This window comes from Furipterus horrens, unplaced genomic scaffold, assembly GCF_987537825.1.
Source record: "Furipterus horrens unplaced genomic scaffold, mFurHor1.1.pri manual_scaffold_10, whole genome shotgun sequence".
Classification (NCBI taxonomy): domain Eukaryota; kingdom Metazoa; phylum Chordata; class Mammalia; order Chiroptera; family Furipteridae; genus Furipterus; species Furipterus horrens.
Window position 1 is genome coordinate 45,179,678 of NW_028327180.1, and position 7,329 is coordinate 45,187,006.

Below are 7,329 nucleotides of genomic sequence, written 5' to 3' on the forward strand. Positions count from 1 at the left end.
TAACTATAAACAATCTGTAGCTAAAAATGTATGAAGCCTTGCACCTAATGCCAGTGTGGCATCAAGATGTTTAATAAACCCTGACACAGACTTGTCACTGTGTTCTCTATATTGATACCTGTAATCAGTAACTGTCAACTGTAACCCAAGCATCTGAAAGCTTATTGATGATTCATAAGTCTTGACCTTGTATCTCCCGAATCCCCTCCTCAGCAAAAGGCATGTGAGACCAAAGTTCGGTGCTCTTCTCTAGAGAGATTAGCCACCTCCCATCCCTCCAGACGAAATACAGTGTCCTGGATAAATTTGTTCTCTCAACCATGACCCTGAAACCTCTGCTGGACAGGGACTTTCCAACTGAGCCGGGGCATTGGAGGTGGACAGCCTTACCTAGGTAGATAATGTCAGAATTAAGATGAATTGCTGGACACACGGTTGTTGTCACAGGATTGGTTGGCATGGGGGAAAATCTCACACATTTGGTGTCAGAAAACATCCTAGTGCTATTCTGAGATTCCAAGTGGACATAAATTTTGGAGGGGCACTATTCAAACCACAACAATAATACAAGCAATAAAGTAGATAAGAAAAAAACGGAGGCCCTGGCTGGTGTGACTCAGTGGACTGAGTGCTGGCCTGCAAAGAAGAAGGTCGCCAGTTTGATTCCCAGCCACAGCACCTGCCTGGGTTATGGGCCAGGTGCCCAGTTGGGGGCATGCGAGAGGCAACCAATGGATCTATCTCTCACACATCAATGTTTCTCTCCTTTTTCTCCCTCCTTACCTCCCCTCCCTAAAAATAAGTAAAATAAAATCTTGTTTTTAAATTTAATTAAATTAATTAATTTATTGATTTGGAGGGGATCCCCGCTCTGTAACAATTCCTCCCTCTCAGACTTAAGACCCTTTATAATCTTATAAAGGACAATGGGCCAAGGCCTTGTGCTCCTCTAGCTACTTCAAGCCGGACATGGTCATTGTCCTACCTACCCTTGGGTCTAGAAATCCCTAATAAGAGTTGGGGTGTGGAGAAGAGGGCGGCCCTCCCACATGGGGAAGGATCTTGCAGATTCCAGGTCAGTTGACTGTCCCTGGACAATGGCGTGCTCAGTTTAACAGGCTGGCATCCTTGTTGTGTTCTGGGGGCAACAGATTTGGCAACAGGGTTAAAAGGCATCATTAAAACCAAAACCACTAGATGACAAAAGGCAGGGATTAATTTTTCAATGTCCCAAATTAGGGAATAAAAGGCTTCTTTGGAGAAGGTGTGCAATGCACGTCACACCTGTCTATAGCCTTTTTGTCCACTATACTTAGTTTGGGTTGAGGGGAATATTTTAGGTCCGCCCCCAACCCCAGACCTCTGGGCCCTTTCTGTACAAGCCATTAGGATAGAAAAGAGAAAACAGTTTTAAACGGAAGCCCACAGACCACCCCATACTTCACCAACCCAGCCACTTAGTTCAGCCAAACTGTTGAATCTCGGGAGGCCACAATGGAGACAGGATTAAATGAGGCCTCTATGTAGAGTCAGTCATTCAGGTAATAAGATCATAGGCTTATGCCCTATGAAAACAGAACACACATGTTAATTAACACAACATAACCCATAAACCAGTCTCTGAATTGCTTATTTAAGTTATATAGATTTAGATTATTTGCAGATTTCTGCTGTTAAGTCTTATGTTCTTTAAAACACCCATAAACACATATCCTTGCCTCCCCCCTACCAAACCTGGTCAGTCTTAGGAAGGTCAGAAACACCATTTCCCTACTTTCCAAACACAGTTCAGCTTTACCAGCAGCTGTCACTCTTCTGATTGGGGAGGTCCTTTCTGTGCTGTGGTGCCCTCCAGCTCTCAATGCAGGACCACCTGGATTCTCAGCCTCCTCGTAACCTGCCTTCTTCCTGCAAACTGCATGGATCTCCTCTCCTTCTCAAAACTGCATGGCGAGAGCCTCTTAAAGCAGCCTGGAACCCCTTCTCCAAGCCACATGTGTTACAGAAACAGGGGTGTTCCAAAAAAACCCCAGTTTGCGGCTGGGGGATGGGGAGAAGCAAGCAGCTTTTAGAATGCCTCCACATGCCTGAGGCTGGTGGCTAGTGTCTTTCTTATGCAAAATGGCTTTAATGCATCCAAAGCCTCAGGTAGATGGGAGGAGTCTTGAACCAGGGCACGGTATGGAAAAAGCACACAGAGCCTGCGTAAGGTTCTGTGAATGGTCAGGACTGCTTGCAATGCCCACTGCGTCAGAGGACGCAGTCAGGGATATATAAGCAGCTGCGGACATTTTAGCTCTCTCTTGCGCTCTCTTGCTCTCTCGCTCTCTCACCCCCTCCATGCGGCTTGGTGAAGGGGCCTTCTCCATGTGGCTTGGAGAAGGGGTCTCCAGGCTGCTTTAAGAGGCTCTCGCCATGCGGTTTTGAGGAGAGGAGATCCATGCAGTTTGCAGGAAGAATGCAGTTTGCCAGGAGGCTGAGAATCCAGGCGGTCCTGCATTGAGAGCTGGAGGGCATCACAGCACAGAAAGGACCTCCCCAATCAGAACTGAGTGATTGGCAGCTGCTGGTAAAGCTGAACTGTGTTTGAAAAGTAGGGAAATGGTGTTTCTGACCTTCCTAAGACTGACCAGGTTTGGTAGGGGGGAGGCAAGGATATGTGTTTATGGGTGTTTTAAAGAACATAAGACTTAACAGCAGAAATCTGCAAATAACTAAATCTATGTAACTGTTAAATAAACTATTCTTTTTCTTTTCACTAAACTCTGGTATTGAGAGTTATAATTTTGGCGGCGGGCAATCGGGCCTCTAACTAAAGAGCCCATGGGTTTGTTTTCAATTGGAGCAGCCCAGGGGTTCTGTAACACATGGAGGGAGCACACGAGAGCGAAAGAGAGCTAAAATGTCCGCAGGGGCTTATCTATTCCTGACTGCGTCCTCTGATGCAGTGGGCATTGCAAACAGTTCTGACTATTCACAGAACCTTACATAGGCTCTGTCTGCTTTTTCCATACCATCCCTTGGTTCAAGACCCCTCCCATCTACCTGAGGCCTTGGAAGCATCCAAGCAATTTTGCATAAGAAAGACACCAGACACCAGCCTCAGGCATGTGGAGGCATTCTGAAAGCTGCTTCCTTCTCCCCAGCCCCAAACTCTGGGGATTTTTGGACTCCCCTGTTTCTGTAACAGTGTCATGAATGACCAAAATGACCAAAGTATGGGACACAGCCAAACAAGAAAGCCATTTCTTTTCACCCACTCTGTGTCCTGCAGGAGCTTACTTCACCCTGAGCCTGTGTCTCATGGACACAATTAGCATGACTAGGAGTCACCCATTCACTCGCCAGTGCTGCCCAGTGCTATAGACTGGAAGTGTACGCTCTCTCAGAATTCCTGCTCTGAGATCCTAATGCCCAATGGTGATGGTATCAGGAGGTGGGGCCTTTGGGAGCTGATTAGGTGATGATGGTGGAGCCCCCATGAATGGGATTAGTACTGTCAATGCACTAATTAACAAAAATGTTAATTTCCAAGGCTGAAAGTCTTTAAAAGATTTTCTCAGAAAAAGCCACCTGGAAGTTTATTTAATAATTCCAACATACACTAAGGAGTGTGAACAGTCTTTATAGTTGGTTTAACACTGCAGTTAATCAGTTGTGAACTGATTAACCACTTTTTGTCTCTTCCTCCTGAGAAGGAAACTCAGAATTCAGGATTTTAGCTTCAGTCATAGTTGACAGGCTTAAGTGATTAATGCACTTGGAAAGGTTTATTCCAGGAACTTCAGGAACTGAAATGCAGGACCACTTGACTGGAGGAGGCAGACAGACAGAGGAGCAATTTAACATTATGCCCCAGGGGGTCTGCAAGTGCTGGAAATAGTTTCTGAGCCTTTGTGGTCCCTGGGGGGAACATCTGTGAGGCAGGTAAAGAATTGTTGATCAACAGACAAAGAGATACTAGGAAAATTGCTTCCAGACTGCAACTCTTATCCAATTAACCTTTTTTCCAAACCCCTTATCTACCCTTTCTTCTCCTTATAAAAAGGTCCGCTTGAGATGAGATGTTAAGACAGTTTTTGAAGCTACATAACCCACGGTTTTCTCAGATTGCCTACATCTGAATTAAGCACCCGTAAATATTCAATTATTGTTTCTACTTTTTGGTCTTGGTGGTGACAGGCAGCACAAGCACCAACTTTTCTGGTTTCACACCCACCTGTGGCCTGCTGTAATTTAATTTAGGACATCTCAGAATTTTCTCCTTGTCAGAGAGCTCCCTTGTCTCTTACACCATGTGAGGACACAGCAAGAAGAAGCCATCTATGAACCAAAAAGTGGGCCCTCACCAGACACAGAATCTGCCGGCACCTTCATCTTGGGCTTCCAGCCTGCAGAACAGCAAGAAATAAATGTATGCTGTGTAGAAGCCACACACAAAAGTATTCTGCTATAGCAGCCCCAGTGGACTAAGACAGCTGAACACCTGCTGAAGGCCAGATGGGGATGCTCTAGTGGGTGAGCTAACAAGGGCTGCTGGCTGGAGTAGTCTGCAAAGGGGTTGGACATGAAACCAATGTCATTGCACCTGGCCCTGGATCTGCCATGACAGCCGCATTCTCTAAATGTGACACCCAAACTCCATCTGGCCTCCTGTCCTTGCCCAGAACAGTGGCCCATGTCTCTCGGCAATTCCCATCATACCTTGGGCCCTGCAAGCCATGCAGCTTCAGCCCCACTCCCAGCTTTCCACACCATTCTACCCAGGCCCAGCCCCCGCACACACTCCCCTCCCCCTCACCCATCCTGCTCCATCTCTTAAACATGAGAAAGGCCTGGCCATCTACCCTCTTAAAAAGTGATCTGGGCCCTGGCTGGGTAGCTTAGTTGGTTAGAGCATTGTGCAGATATGCCAAAGTTGCAGTTCCATCCCTGGTCAGGGCACATACAAGAATTAACCAATGAGTGCATAAATAAATGGAACAACAAACCAATGTCAGAGAGAATGATCTGGAAGAAGAATACAAAGCCTCTGTGGACGGCAGTTACTTCCAGAGAGGACTGGGAAGGCGCTGAGTTAACTCTCCAAAACATATGATCACTTTTGTAATTTGGAAACAATTTTTAAAGGTGTCTAGACACCTCCAAAAAGCAGTTCCTAAGCCCCAGGTTGTCCTGGCTGATCAAATATCACATTATAATAATCAATAAATTAGACAACTAAATTTGACTCCGAACCCCCCAAAACCAAGGCCTGAGCCTCGTTCAAGGTTTTGTCCACAGCTCCTGGCCCCCAGGAGTGAGCAGGGGTACAGCTGGTTGAGCTGAGATTGCACAGAAGGGGCCATCAAGTTGCACCAGGCAGGCATCGCCACCTAGAGGCCAGATAGTGAATAGCCAAAGGAACGATCACTGTAACCAACTGGTCAGGGAACTGGGGTGCCGGCAATCAGGAGAAGAGGCGGTGGGACGTGAGAGCAGCCCTACTCGCTGCTCCAGGGACAGAACATGGATCAACCGGACATCACGGATGTAAATGACTAGCCTCTCTACGAAAGAACTTTCTAACGACTACTCTGAACAAAGCCAATGAATGACTCAGGAGGACTGAGCCACCCTGCTGGAGACCCTGTCAGCCTCTAAATTTCTGCCTCCACATTTTCTCAGGAATTGCCCAGAGAGAACAGGCCAGCAAGGGGGCTCTGGGAGCACTGTGAGAGGAGGGGCTGCTAGGAGAAGCAGAAGGAAGATAAAGTAGACACTTTCAGATCAGAAAACTAAGGGTCAGAAAGTTTCCATCACTTGCCCAAGGTCTTGCCCCAGGTCAGATAAGGTTTATAAGACCTTGAATCTGCAGCCCATAGGTTTCCCTCTAGTCAGCTTGTTGTGTCCAAGAGGGTGAGGACAGGCCCCCTCTTGATGGCAACCTAGTAACTCCTGCCCCGTGTCCTTCCCCCATGCTGTGGCCCTTTTTCTGGTTCTACTGTCATCTCAACCCACTTCCAGGCATTGCCTTCCTGCCCACTGGAACTACTAGTGTTACAGAGCGAAAGGGGGTTCTTTCATGTGACGCCTTGGTGTAAAACCCAACAGCTAGTGTTGAGGAAAACATCTTTATTTACAGTATTCCAACCGGGGGAGGACAGTGAGCACTTCAGCTCAGAGCCCTGTTCTCCCATGGGACCCAGCACTTTCCTTGTTCCCCAAAAAGCTAGAAGCCAAAAACATGCCCAGAAGTTCCCCATCCTTTATCTGACAGCTGTCTCCTTCAGGATCTGGGATATGATGTCTTCAGCCTCTGTTTAACAGTCCAGGAAAACATGTGCCATGTTGTACTGGATCACGCATGGTTCTCCCTTTGCCCTTTCAAAGCTGCATGGTATTCTCCTTTCTCAAAACCACATGGAGAACTCTCACCTTCCCTAAAAATATCTGCGACCTATTTTTTAAACCCCTGACTGCATCCTCTGGCCATTCACAGAAACTTACGCAGGCTCTGTGTGCTCTTTCTGTACCATTCCATGGTCCAAAAACCCCTCCCACCTCTTGGGGCCTTGGAAGCATGTGAAGGCATCTTAAAAGCTGTTTCCTTTTCCCCATCCCCCAACCTACAGGCTCTGGGGAGTTTAGGACACCCCCATTCTGTAACACTAGGAGTGTAAGCCATTAAACCACCAAGCAGGGACAACAGTCTCCAGGTCTTTGAACTTCAGGTGGTCAAAAGTTCAAGGTGGTTCAAGGTATTGCACAAATTTCTGTTCTCCACCCTTTTCACTGGTCAAGGTGAGCAAGGTCATGTTGCCTCATGGCCAGGAGAATGAATCAAAAGTCAACTGGTGGAAAAAAAATTTTTAAGTCCTCTGGTGGACAGGGGTGGATAAGCTGAGCTCTTCTCCCCACCTCAGGCCCCAGGACAACCCCTCCTTGCCCCGCTTTGGGTCAGCAGTGAACCCGTAGGTTTTCACCTGCTGGGCAGAGAACTCTGATGTGGTCTGAGTCTCCTGGAGGCACAGCGGTCTAACCCAGCCTGGTCCAACAGCAATTCAAATTGAGTGGAGTCATGTCTAAATACTCTGCTCATCACAGTGAAGAAAGTAAAAAGGAACAAGTGAAAAAATTTTTTTAAATATTTTATTTATTGATTTTTATGAGAGAGGGTAAGGGGGGTTAGAAAGAGAGGGAGAGAAACATCGATGTGTGAGAAACTGCTTCTGTGCTCAGATCAGGGACCGAACCAGCAACCCAGGCATGTGCTCTGACTGGGAATCAAACCAGCGACCTTTGGCTTTGTGAGATGACGCCCAACCAACTAAGCCACATCAGTCAGAG